General features: G+C 59.5%; 1 protein-coding gene across 2 annotated transcripts in view; it reads left to right on the forward strand.

Moving 5' to 3' along the window:
- The window catches only part of RXRG (retinoid X receptor gamma), a 99,840-nt gene that overhangs the window by 9,334 nt on the left and 76,402 nt on the right, over positions 1-14,104 (forward strand). The window lies entirely within an intron of this gene.

Genomic DNA, 14,104 nt, shown 5'->3' on the forward strand with positions numbered 1-14,104 from the left:
CTGTTGCCCTAGCAACCGTGGAAGCTGCTGTGGAGTCCCGGATACCTGTTGCCTTAGCAACCGCGGAAGTCTGGGCAGCGTGCGCAGCGCGGCAGAGACCTGGGCCCCGTGCAGACCCCGCGAGGCAGGACACAAACCCCTTCCTCCAGGAAACCTTCCTGGATTGCTGGAGAGCTGGCCGGGGCTCAGCTGCCTCTTTTCTTCAGCGAGGGGGGCACTCACACTCATTCCGTATCCCCAAAGTACTTACCCTTATTTGTCCATCTTCTTGTATGTTTCATAAATTACTTTATTGTTCAATTACAGTTGTCTGAATTTTCTCCCCACCACTCCCCCCGACCGCAGTTATTTGTCAGTCTTAAAGGAGAAATCCACTTGCCTTGACACGGGCCGAAGAAGTACTTCGATTCTGTGGGCCAGCGTGATTGTTGGACCAACTCATCACTCTGAAAACAGCGGTACCCAGCCTCCCCCTCACTTCTCTCCGAGAGAAGCACACACGTTGTCCTCTGGTTGTTTTATGTGCTTGCTAGACATCTTTGGTTAAGTGTCCACCTGTGTTTCTTACGAGGGAGGTCACCTCAGGGATCCCTGCCACCTTCTGAAACTTCCAGATATGTTAGTAAGTGCAGAAGGAACAAAGGACTGGGCTGAAGACACGGGGGGGCGGGGAGCGGGCATAGGGGCTGTCTGCTGTCAGGGAGGTGATGTGAGGTCTCATTCCCCATCGCCTTGGGTTAAGGCTGGGCCTGGGTTGTCTTCTCAGAGGCCGGAGGGAAGGGGTGGAGAATGGAGGGGAATAAAACACAAAAGAGAAAGTGGGGGCTTCGTGGGTAGCCTCAGTGTAGACAAATTTCCCTTACCGGAGAGTAGCTTTTCAAGTTTATTTTTATATATGTAATTTTTCTTTAAACATTTACTTTTAGACAGAGGGAATGGAAGGGAGAAAAACATCAGTGTGTGATTGCACTCGCACGCCCCCTACTGGGAACCTGGCCCACAACACAGGCATGTGCCCTGACTGGGAATTGAACCTGGGACCCTTTGGTTTGCAGGCCAGCACGCAATCCACTGAGCCACACCAGCCAGGGATAGTTTTTCTCTGTTTACTAAGGTTTTATGTTTTTAGAGTAGTTTCAGGTTCACAGCAGAATCGAGTGCAGAGGTTTCCCGGCATCTCCTGCCCCCCGCCCCCCCCTCCCAAACACAGCCTGCCATATTGTCACCATCCCCCACCAGGGTGGCTGGTTACATCATCTTCATCACCCCAAGTCCATGGTGCACCGTCCACAGGTTTGGAGACGTTATGCAGGTAATTTAGCAAATAACCCTAATGTACTTGGACCGAGCTTGTGAAATCAGCAGGTTAGCAGCGGGTGGACCCGGTTTGGAATTCGGGAGGAAGAAGGAGAGAGGTGAGGAATGTGCTGGTTTTCCCCTGAAGATTTGAAGGCGGTCCGGGGAGGGATGCCTTACCACTCTGGGCAACGTGACAGCGCCACCTGGAGGTGGCTGTGCAGCTTCCATGAGGACACCTTTGAAAAGCAAGCTGCGTTTGGGCTTGTCAGTTCTAATAATCCAAATCAGTTCGTCTTTTTTTTTTTTTTTTTTTTTTTTTTTTTTTTTGCTCCTTTCTCTCTTGCTTCTTTGTCTTACTTTCACAAAGGATTTGGGGACATGGCTTACTGAATACGTTCATGTCAATGCAAGCTGCTTCAAAATGTGAAAAATACAGGGTCCAGCACAAATAATGCCCCTTTGTTATTACTTAAAAATCTTTTATTACAAAATCATAAGCATGTAACTCTGTAACATAACAATATCACACTCAAGCACACCATGTGACACTGTAGATGACATGTTCAAATTGCTGTCCGTCTTTTGTGAGACATTCACGTAGCCTGTCAACCACACTCAATATGTTACCTCTGCCAGACCCTGCACATAAATGTGGGGTTTATTACTATTATTTTAGGCATTACCACATTTATTGCCAAAACTCTTAGCCATCACTGACTGCGTCTTATAGTACTCAGCGTAAAAACAGTCTCTGGGTATATTACTGAAAAGTTATGTAGATCAAAATGGAAAATGTTGAACAGAATATTTTCCTGTTGACTGGGAATTCTCACTTGGGAAGTATATTAAAAATCTTTATTTCACCCTGGCTGGTGTGGCTCTGTGGGTTAAGCACTGGCCTGCAAACCAAAGGGTTGTGGGTTCGATTCCCAGTCAGGGCACATGCCTGGGTTGTGGGGCAGGTCCCCTGTAGGGGGTGCTCGAGAGGCAATGACATGTTGATATTTATCTCCCCCTCTCCTTTCCTTTCCCCCTCTCTAAAAATAAATAAAATCTTTAAAAAAATCTTTCTGTCATTTTGAAGTTAGTAGGGATTCCTAATTCCCTCCTTAATTTTAATTTTTTCCTAGAACCTTTGTTCATAAACTGTGTAGTTTGCCCCACGTGGGTTTGCCAGGGTGTCGGTTCCATTTGGCCCAAACAGTCAATGACATTGGCAATTTCCTGCGACTCCACCTAATATCTGAGTAGGAAAAATGGTACCTCAGATGTTGATGCTGAATCCTTTTTTTAATATAAATAATCCGCTCCTAATGGGCTGGCTTTATAAGTGAAGATTTTATCTGCTGTGCTTCCTCGCAGCGGCCCACTTCAAGCCCACCAGCCTGCCCTGCTCTGCACATGTGTGGTGTGATACTCCGACCACAAGTGCAGGAATTCAAGGGCAGCGAGAAGGCTTTCAGCACATGTCTCTCACAGCATTAACCACAACCCTCCCTGACAAGCTGGCGGTTACTGACTCAGAGACGGAGCCAGGCGCTGGGAGCCTGGCGTGCGTTCCTCCCGTGACCCTTGCGAGCGGGCCTGTTTCTGATTAGCGGTCTTTTGTTTTGCTTGAGACCCGCCGTGGTGCGGTTTCCTGGTGAATTTCCAGATCTTCTTCCATTCTTCTTGTACAACCCACTTTCTTGGCGGTGGGTCTCACCCAAAGACACGGTGTACAGAAAAGGGGCTTCTGGAAATTATCATGTTTCAGCAACAGGATTGTTTGAACATCTGACTATCATTTACGACCAGCATCTCTGGGCTCATCCATGGAAAATATCACACATCACGGGGAAATTGAGAAATGCTGGCAGAAGAGCCCGGTGAGGCACGCCCTGCACTTGCCTGTGGGTTTCTGGGGGACCTTGGTCCAAGGTTACTTTTCCCTTCTATTTCACTTGAGGGGCGTGTTGCTTTCTGCGGAGAGCCGAGGCGCAGAGTCTAGTTTCGAAGGCGAACTTGGGAAATCAGTTCATCCATGTCCTCCCCTGCAGACAGACAGCGTCTGGGTGGACTGGGAGCCTGGCTCCAGAGCCTCGGTGGGGCGTGGGGGTGGGGGTGGCATTCTGGGTGGGGCCCAGCCTCCCCCAGGTGCTGTGCCCGGGTGCTGGTTCTGAGGGCTCTGCGAGGAGGTGACGCCATGGGGTTTGGGCCCCTGGTTTGTCCCCCTGGAGGAGGGGCCTGGGGGAGGGGGGAGCCATCAACAGAGCCTGTCCTCGTCTCTGGTTAGGAACTTGGTTCCTCATCTTTAGGAGTCCGTGGCCTTGTCGGTTCCTGGAAGGCCACTTTCCAGGGTTGTTTTGGGTGAGATTCGGAAATACCTCCCAGGAAGCCCAGTTAGCCTGGGGGTAGTGAGCCTTGGGGGCTGGACGGCTTGACCCTTGCGGAGCGGCCGTCTAGCTCTCGGAGACATTCCCGAGGTTTCAAAGGCATTGAACTCGACAGGGGCGAAGATGCCACAGGGGGCAGCAGAGCCTCGACCTTCTTTAACGTAAGGGAGGGGAAGCGCTTCGTCAGGCCCGAGTGCTCCCTGTTACACCCTTATTGATGGAATCCGCAGGTGAGGATGTTGGGATACTTAGGGAACAGGTCCGTTGCCTGTGAGACACACGGCCAGAGAAAAATCGGGCTTCGTTTGTTCCTCCCAGCGTGAGTCCCGGCTGAGAGTTCAGCCGCCTGCACCGAGCTGCCGGGGCCCGGACTTCGGACTCCTGCCGGCGGTCACGTGCTGATTAACATTCCAAATGCCCCCCTGTTTACCAAAGCATGCTCGCTCTCCCTAAACTAGCGCCACCCGGTAGAAACACCATGCTGCCCACGTAGGGGATTTAAATGTTCTAGTGGTCCCCTTAAAGAGGAAAAAGAAACACATGCAGTTAATTTTTTAAAAGATTTTATGTGTTTATCTTTGGAGCGGGGGGGAGGGAGGGAGGGAGAGAGGGAGAGAGACTTGGAGTGGCTGCCTCTTATGTGCTCTCTGACCAGGGACGGGACCCACGGCCCGGGCACACGCCTGGACGGGGAATCGAACTGGCGACCTTTCGCTTCCAGGAATGCAGTTAATGTTAACAGTACATTTCATTTAACCCAGGAGACCCCAAACAGCATCTCGTCGCCATGCAATCCACGTGCACGTCATTCGTGAGATCGTGTATATTGCGACGTCTGTATGCAGTCTTAGAAGCCTGGCGTGTACTTGGCGTGTACCGTGTGTTTCAGTTCAGATGAGCCACGTCGCAGGCGCCCAGTCGCCTCAGGAGCGAGTGGACAACAGAGATTTGAGCTGCTCCGGAGTCTGCAGCCGGGCAGGGCCTCGGAGGGGCCGGAGGAAGGGGGTGGGGAGGAGGAAAGGATTCTCTCTACCCCTGGCTGGACAGAGAGAATCCAGGGCCCCAGATTTCTTAGACGCGCTTCTGTTCAAAGGTGAAACCGAAAGGGTCAGCCCCTTTCTCTCGCACCCAGCAGGAGGCGGCGGCCAAGGTCGCCGCAGAGACTCACCATCCACCCGCCCTGAACCCGCTGAGCGGCAAGGACCGGAGGCCAGGCGGATGCACTTCCGGCGGGCCCCTGGGTCTCAGCTGTGGGTGTCAGCAGGTCTGTGGGCTGGCTGGCCTTTCGCCCTCGAATGAGGTGACACGCCCCAGGTGTGCGTGGGGACTGAGTCCGATGGCTCTCGTGACCGGATTCTTGCGCGGTCGGCGTGTGGTGTGCGTGGGCGCCTCCGCACGGAGCTGGCCTCCTCCCCTTGCCCCGCCCCTCGGTCTCCCGCAGCCGGCCACTTCGCCGACCTCCCTCCCTGCCCACCCCCTCCCTCCCTCCCTGCCCACTCACCCCCTCGGCTGGGGCCGGAACTAACACGTCCCCCTCCGCAATCCCAAGCCCTCGTTTCTGCTGCGGCCCCTGCCCCCCAGCTCGCTGTGATCGTGGCTGTGTTATCCACGTCAAAAACTTCTTGTCAGTGTCGCAGGTTCGATTCCCAGTCAGGGTACATGCCCGGGTTGCAGGCCATGACCCCCCAGCAACCGCACGTTGATGTTTCTCTCTCTCTCTCTTTCTCCCTCCCTTCCTTCTCTAAAAAAATAAATGAATAAAATCTTAAAAAAAAACAAACAAAACTTCTTGTCGACGCCCCACTGATGATGGCAATACATTCAGCAACCGCCCTTTCCAGATCCACGAGAAAGACTCCGTGAAGTCACTCCGAGCGGGGCGAGCAGACCAGCAGCACTTCCATTCTTGACCTGCAGGGGGCAGCGTTGTCTAAGTCACGGCCCTCTGTGCCCGCGCGTCCCGAAGAGTTAGTTTCCTTTTTTGGGCTTTGCGGTTCTCTACGGTTCATTCTCCCGTCGAGGAAGAGAATTTGCATCGAGGAGTCCAGGGCGGAGCCCCATGCCGGCCCCCTCCAGCGTGCTGGGGGAAAGCCAGCACACGGTGCGGTCACTGCGGAGCCCTTGGGGAGGCAGGCAGCTCCGGCCCAGGGTCCAGCTGCCGGCCCTTTGGAGGTGGGCGTGGGGCAGGGCCCGGGAGGGTGAGGGCAGGTGACCGGGCCTCCAGCAGGGGGCCCCCCCAAGGCCAAGCCTCGGGGATGGAGAGGGTAGAGGGGTCGACGCTCAGAGGTGATGAACGGAAACCCACGAGACCCTCTGCAAACAGAGGTGGCTGACAGCCAGCGGAGACTCCTCTTGTCCGCCCACTGCGGCAGCTGGGAGGTGAGGCTCTCACTCCCCTCTCCCCTTAGCGGGGCCTGCCGTCCTTGACTTAGAGGGATGTGCCGAAACGGTTGTTCTGGGTTTCCATGTCTTGTCACCTGGAACGGAAGTCCCCAACACCGGGCCCCGGCCGGCTAGCTCCGTTGGTTACAGCATCGTCCAGATTCAGCGAGGTTCGGGGTCCGGTCCCCGGTCAGGGCATAAACAAGGAGCAGCCAGCAAATGCGTCAATAAGTGGAACAACAAACGAGGCTTCTTTCTGTCTCCCCCTGCCCCCTCTCTCTAAAATCAATAATTTAAAAAAAAACAGCAATAAACCGCCAGCACCCAAAGCAATGACTGTCTGGCTCTCATGGCTCACCTGCCGGCACCACCTCTCTCACCTGTTTGGATTAAAGACAGTCCAACTGTGAAACCGTGCTCGCTCATTTTAACAACCCTCGCCCCACCCCCCGAGTCATACACCAGCCTGACAAACGTCCAGTTTCCTGTGTTTGTGCCTCAGATGCATCGCTTACTCCCCCGGGCACACTCGCCTTTCACCCTCCAGGCTGCGTCCCTCCTTCCGAAGCCCCCCGACACGCCACTTTCCCCCGAGAAGCGGTTCTGGAGCCCTCCCGGGAACAGTCCCAGCCTTCCCTGAGCCCACGGGGGCACCGCACCTGGTCTGCCCCCTCTCAGGGCCGTGGCTGCTTTCTACCTGATGTGCGTGTGTGTGTCTCGAATGAGGTCTATCTCTTCGCCGTTTTTCTACGCCTCATCCTGCTGGCCATGCGGGGTTTTCCGGGTAGGCGTCGTGTCTTGTTGCACGTCTGTGTGTTGAGTGGATGCATGGACGCCCGTGGGAATCTGCGCAGTGTCTGGCCTCTCGTGCAGACGGCGAAGACCCCAGCGTTACGTTCGAGATCAGCTAACTTCGAGTCGAGTCGGTGCCGCCTGCGACCGAAGGCCCGGGCAGATACTCGGTCTTCAGATGTGCTCCCAAGAACAGAACTGTCCTCTCTGGGGGGAATCAGCAGCTCTCTAAGGCGTCTCCCCACCCGGCCCGGTTTTCCTTGGGATGGTTAAGGTGGCCTCCCCTGCCGCAGGGGCCCCGCTGAGACCATGCCAGCGGGGGGGGGGGGGGGGGCAGTCACAGGAGAAGCTGCTCGTCTTGGAACAGCACCCTGGGCCCCTGGGACACATCTCCACGTGTGGTGGCTGGGTAGCGTTTCCGGTTTTTCCGTGACTCACAGAGGAGGCACAGCGGGGACTCGGGGCCCGGTTGGGTGGCGTCCGTCTGTGCTGGGGCTGAAACGCCGTCAGGGGAGTGGAGTTTCCCAGACGCAGCCTTCGGCCCTGCGCGGGGCTCCTTGGTGCTCCCCGGCCCCCTGGGCAGGGCCTGCTTGGGGGCAGGATGCAGTGGCACTCCAAGGAGGGCGAATGTCTCGAGGTGTCACGTTTATTGGGGTTTCCCGTCGGGCCTCGGTCTCATAACTGGAGCGTCCGATCCCGCGGAGCCAGTGGTCTCTCGCCCCTCCTGAGGGGCCGCGCTCACCCTTGCCGGGGGAACCCTCCCCCCACCCTCGTGAGCCCGCAGGCCCTGCAGCATATCTTCCTGGGGGAAGGAAGACCCAGGGAGACTGAGTTTGCTACAGGTGACCTGCCGGTGTGGCTCTGGCCGAGAGGGTAACTCACTTGATGGTCTCTCCAAAAGCCTCTTCCCAGCCGTTCCCCCTCCTCTCTTGCCCATTCCCCTCCCCCCACCCCAGCGATGGGCTAGCTGGCAGGCATCCCGAGCCAAGGTCAACGCTACGTCTTCATTAAAAGAGGCTCCTCCGCCCCCACCCCCTTTCCTGAGCGGCCGGTTCTCCTCCACCGGCCCCAGGGCACTGCATCCCCCGAGGGGAGGTCAAAGGTGAAGAAGACCCTCGCTCTGGGCGCTGCCCTCTGCCACTCCCCTCCCCCTTGGGCTCTCGTTCTCCCCTTCCAGGTCCCCCGTCACCCAACCTGACTCGCTCACACGGACGCCTGCTCGTGTGTTTTCCGCAGAAACCAGGGGATCCGTGGGCTCACGACTCCGAGTTTTAGAAAGAGTCGATCTGGGGTGTGTGTGTGCAAGTGCCTGGTGCCTCCTCCTCCTCGGGCCTCTGCCCCTTCCGTCCTGGCTCCCACGGTCTTTCCCCTGCCGACCCGACTCCCCGACTCCCCGCCTTCCCCTGCCACCTGGGTCTGCCTGTGCCTGCTGTCCATTAGGAACTTGGAGACGGGGGAGGGCTCAATCTCTGTGATTAAACATTAGTGGGCGTCCCCTGTAAACAGGGGGTCCCATCAGAAACATCTTCTGTGGGATGGCTGGCTGAGGTTTGAACTTTTACGAGGTACCTGGGCTGAGGGTTGGGAATTCAGATTCAGAACGGGGGCCGGGGGGGGGGGGGCGGGTCTCTTCGGAGAGGCCCGCCTTATGGACAGAGTGTGCCGGAGCGAGCTGGCGGGATCCGGCGGCCCACCGTAAGGTTCCAGCCCAGGCTGTGACGAGGGGCCGACGTAGAAAACGGGCCACTTTGTATCTCCGAGTGTCGTATTAAACCTCCTGTAGCGACTGACAGAGCGTGTGCAGTATCCGAACCAGAGCAGGGTTGGTCAGAAGCTACCTTCGCAGACACTTTGAGACTGACTTGTTCTCCCGACAAAGCACACGATTGTGTCTCTACCTAATCACGACCGCATCCTCGTGAGGAAGAGCTCACTGCCACCTCCTCTTCTAGATAAAGAGACCGAGGAACCAGACGGAGGGCGGCCAGAGGGAAGGGGCGTCCGGGGAAAAACTGATAAAGAAATGAAATGAAATCAACAACAAGTGCGCTGCGTCATTGGGGCGGATCAGAGGCCTGCGAAGTTGGTGAGCCGGGAGAGGGCTCCCCGCCGGAGGTGGGGGGGGGGGGGAAGCAAGACTGGCCCCAGGAAACACAGACAGACGTTACATATCTGCCACTCTTGTTTTCCGGCCACACAGTTCGTAGAGCCAGCAAATGAAAATTCTGTTAGAAGAACAATCAATGGGAAACCAAGTAGGCGAGAAAAAAAGCAAGTGGAGGTTAACTGCCCTGAGGTCACGGGCAGTGACAGACAGCCCGGGCCGGCGGACTGCGGGTACCTGGCTGTCCGTGCTTCGGTCAGCAAACCGGGCAGGACGGGCCGGCGGACGAGTTCCGGTCCAGTCCCTTCTCTTCTAGAAGGAGAGCAGCTTCTCCGTGGGGGGTGGGGGGGTGGGGGGTGCAGCCGCTTCTGTCCTGCGGGTCCCCGGGGAGAAGGGGCGAGAGCCGAATGGTTGGGCTGCGGCCGAGGGCAGGGCCGCGCTGGAGGGGGCGGAGCATTCCAGGACAGGCAGCGGGAAGGTCTGAGACTGGAGCGGTGGTTGGGGGGCCTTTGGGGAGGGTGGGCTCGGACTTGGGAGTGCCTCCGTGCTCAATGAGAGAAGAGGAACGGGTCTGGAGAAGTGATGATGATGGTGATGAACAACACAAGGGGACGCCCCCTGGCGCCTTGCGCAGGAATTGCAGCGAAGACCTCACTTGCCTTGCAGGTCGCTTTGAAGACCCGCCCGCCTGTTCCTCCCGCGGCCCCAGCGCCGCGCTGCAGCCGGCCCAGCGAGCTGCGCGTTTCCAGGGCTGAGAGTCCAAGGCGCTAGTCCACGTTTCCGCTCTCTCACGTGCCGTTAGGTCGGGGAAGGGGGGTCAGCAACGCGGGGAGCCCGCCCACGCTCGGCGGTGCCCGGGAGAAGCCCCACAGAACCAGGCCCGGGAGGGGTCATCCCGCGCTCATCCCGCCGGCTCGGCTGGCGGAGGTCAAGGTGAGGCCAGAGCCAAAGACCTCGGGTGCGAGTTCTGAGGCTCTTCACGGCCGAGTCTTTCTCCTCTGACCCAGCGGATTCTGGGCGCCGGTCCGGTCCGGCCGGAAGGGCGCAGCGAGCAGGCACGCCCTGTGCGCGAGCACCGGAGGAGCCGCAGCGCAGCGGTCAAGGGAGGATCCTCGCGGTGTTGCCCCATTTCCCAGCTCGCGGTAGCCCAGGTCCTGTGACTCGATCCTTCTGGCGTTAAAACCCTGGGTGGCCGTGGGGCCAGGGGTCAGGGACCGGCCACCGGTCTGCGCTGCCTTGGCGGAACTGCTGACCTGGTCCGGAGAGAGGGTCTGCGGAGACCCAGGGAGCTTGGAGGCCAGATGCGGACTCGGGCGTGTGGCGGGTCGGGGACGGCAGGTCCGACCTCGCTGAGAGCCGGTGCTTTGCGACCCCGGCGTCAGGGCTGTGGGTCGGGGTGGGGGCTGATGGCCCCCTGGTTTTACTGCGGTGTCCTGAGTGGGCTTCCCGGGAACCGGCGGAAGGAGCGAGAGCCTGCGGTTTGAACTTCGGGGCAGAACCAAGTTCTTTTCTTTCTTTTTACATTTTTTGAGAAGATTATTATTGTTAGAGAGAGGGGAAGGGAGGGAGAAGGGGAAAGAAACATCCATGTGAGAGAGAAACATCGATTGTCTGCCTCTCATGCGCACCCTGACCCGGGACCAAACCCGCAACCCAGGCACGTGCCAGGACCGGGGATCGAACCGGCGATCGAACCGGCGATGCCCTGCTTCAAGGATCAGTTCTGTTCTTTCTGGCTCCTTGAGCATGTTCCTCCCACAGCGTGAGGGAGGGAGGCTTTCCCAGCGGCGTGCATGTCCCCTCCAAAGTGCTGCCCGTGCTGGCCCCCACCTGTCACCGCAGGTACCCATGACGTGTGAAGGCACCGCTGTCCCCACCCTTTCACCGCCTGCTCACTGGTGTGCGACTTCATTTCCCGGGGATGCGCCTTGGGAAGGCAGTGTCCTCGTTTGGAGGAACAAGCATCGATAGGTGGGTTTTAAAAGGCCATCCACGTGACTTTTTGTCCTGTCTCACCCGTGGTCCTCGCCGGGCATCCGATGGGACCCTCGGGGCTGTGGACAACTGGGAAGAAACCCCGTCTCACCGACCGGAGTGTGTCGGGGGCCCGGCTCCTCCTCCTGGCTGGAGCCGGCTCTGGTCTGGGTTACTGTGCTTTCCACCGGTTCCTTGGGGATGTTGATGGCATCAACGCATGGGAATTAGCTTTGCAGGGGCCACGGCTGTCTTCAGGGTCCAGGGGATGCCACAGAAGAGACGGCTTGTGGTTTGGAGACAGGCTTGCAGCCGGCCAGGCCGAGTGCTGGGGACAGAGCTCTCCTCGCCCGGCCACGGGGGCCCTGATGCACTTCTCCGTGCTGCTGCCCAGCGGGCTCTGCCGCCGGAGCCCCGCGCTGGGGCTGAGCTGAGCCCCAAGGGTGAAGAGCTGGGCGCCGGGCCACCAGGGAAACACCTCCGGTCCAGAGAGGGGCCCCGGTGGCCCCGGCACCTGCCCAGGCCCCCTCTGACACCTGTCCGAGACACTGCAGAGGCATCAGGGAGACCCTTTAAAAACCGGGGGTGTGAGTTACACGCCATAAGCCTCCCCGTCCCAAGTGTACGAGCCGGTGAGATTCTGTGAATTGACGGGGCTGCACAGCCATCACCCCGAATCCCCCTCATGCCTGGTGGCAGCCTGTGCCCGTCCCTGGCCCAGTCTTGGCCACATGGACCGTCCTCCCCACTGCGGCCTGGAAAAGCTGTGCGGCCAGCAAGGCTGAGCCCCCCGACTTGGTGCTTCTCCCTCCGGACTGTTTTGGCGACCCCGTCCTCTGTGTTTCTATGCGAGTGTCAGAGCTCCCTTGTCCACTCCTGCCGAAGGCCCCCTGGGACTTTGTGTGCGTGCCGTCGAACTTGTCAACCAATCGGAGGACAGTTCCCCCCTTGGCAACACCGAGCCTCCGCATCCACGAAGATGGGGTGTCCTTCCACTTAGGTGAATCTTTAATCCTCTCAGCAACGGTCTCTGTGTGCTCGCTGTCCAGTTTACGACACTCTTGCCCTGACCTCTGTCGCGACGTCTGTTCCTTACAGACGCCACGCTGGCCTCTCGGGGCTGAGAGCCGCTTTCTCTCCCACATGGACACGGGGTGGACGAGCGTCGGCTGACCGCTGCTCGTATGAGAAATAACACCCTGACCAGCAAAGAATAATAATAATAATAATGCTGGAATAGAGTGTGTCGTGTGCTCACAAGTCGAGGCCTGCTTTTGCCCACCCTGTGCCGGTGTGTGCAGGAGGTGTGTGCAGGAGGCGTGTGCAGGAGGCGTGTGCAGGAGGCGTGCTGGTGAGGGTCGTGTTTATTTGCTGATGTGACTGTCTCAGGGCCGAGTCCTGTCTCACGCAACCCACAGTGTCTTACTTTTTATTTTTGACCTTCGACAAAACCGGGGGAAACCCCTGCAAGGTCCAGGGAGAGCAGAATCCTCGGGTCACAGGCCTCTTCGGGGCCGAACCCGCGCCCACAAACCCCCGTGTGGAGGTGGAGGGAGAGCCCAGCTCTCGCCCACGAACTTGGCTTTGCTGATGAAGAGGCTCAGGCCCAGAGCGACAAATCTCTCACGGTCCCGTGGCCGGAGGTGCCGGGGGTCACGGGTCCCCGAGTCCCGGTGAAGAGGAAGGTGGGCACGCGAGGCGGTCCAGGGGCTCGTCCTGCCCCCGAGGCCACCCTTTCCCGAGGGCCCGCTCTGCGCCAGGGACGAGACTAGTCCTTTCTGTCAAGAGTCTCTAAGCTAGAAGCGCAGCTGGGTCCGAGCCCCGTGCCACTGAGGGGACAGTGAGAACGACAGAGGTGATCGCGTGTCCTAGGTCCACACACTCGGAGGGACTGTCCCGCCCCGTCGGCGACACCCACCCATGTGGGGGAGTTCTCTGTCCTCGTCGTTTGCTGGGTGGGGGTCTGGGGTCGGGTCAGACCGGACCAGAGGAAGCCGCGGCTCTCTGGATCCCGGCGGTCCCCGAGAGGCCTCCTCCGGGCCTGCGTGGTTTCCGGGCTTCCGAGTCAGGTCGCTCCCTCCGGGCGGCCGGTCAGAGGGCCGCAGAGTCCCTGCCATGGACACGGCCCACCGCGTGCAGTGGAGGGAGGAACACCAGCCTCGCGCTACCTCTGCGGGGGGCCGGGCCTGCTGCCCCGCACCTGGCGATGGGGGAGGAGCAGAGCCACTGAGGGGGCACAGGCAGGCCGCCCCGGGCCATCCCACGCCGTATCGGGGTGGCCGCCCCTCTGTGCCGGGGTGGGGGTCAAGTCCCCTCTGGAGGGTGGCAACGCCCTGGACCAGCCAGTCTTTCCTGTAAAGAGACACACACACCCGCTCATTTTCACCGAATGCGCACACACAGCGAACGGACAGGGCTGGCTCCTCGACGCCCTTGGTGGGGGAAGTGGCAGCCTTCCCTCCCGCTCCCCGGGGCCCCTCCCGGGGGCTGGCCCTTGAAATGCTTCGCATGTTTTGGGTTTGGTTTTTCTTTTGGTATCGCTGAAGAGCCTGCTTGTTCTGTTCCTCGGCCGCTTTGCCCAGGCGGACGCCGCCTGCGGCCCCTGCAGGCCGGGAAGCAGGGGAGCCCCTTCCCGCGGCCCCAGTGGGGGCTGAGTCTCTAGTGTGCTGAGCTCACGAAACTTCGAGTCTCCCGCAGCTCGGCCAACCTCGCCCCGAGGAGCGGATGCCCCTGGGGCCCTGCGGGCCTGGCCTCGCTTCTCTCTGGACTCTGCACCGCGGCCGTGAGGAGGGCCAGCCCCCGGGGGCCGGACCACACGGTGGGTGCCTGGTGTGCTCGCCTCGCAGGCGTGGGCAGCGGCGGCCTGGGGACCAGCCACCGTTCTGCCTCCTGGCCGCTGTGTGACTGCATGCTGGTGGCGGGCGGGGCCTCTCTGAGCCTCAGAAGACGAGTGTGGCCACGACTGGCTGCTCCGGCTGCCGAGGGCTAGCCGGCGAGCGCCTGTGCGTGGAGCTGCCTCAGGGCCGGGCACGTGGCAGGAGCCGGCGCGTGGGGGCCCCTCCCCCACCTCCCTCCCGAGCTCTGTCCAGGGCCTGCGCGACGAGCCGTCGGTCATGTCACCAACATCTCCGGGGTGGGGGCAGCTCCCTGCGAGGGGGAGCACGCGCACTCTGGGGGG

Source organism: Phyllostomus discolor, chromosome 14 (genome assembly GCF_004126475.2).
Source record: "Phyllostomus discolor isolate MPI-MPIP mPhyDis1 chromosome 14, mPhyDis1.pri.v3, whole genome shotgun sequence".
Classification (NCBI taxonomy): domain Eukaryota; kingdom Metazoa; phylum Chordata; class Mammalia; order Chiroptera; family Phyllostomidae; genus Phyllostomus; species Phyllostomus discolor.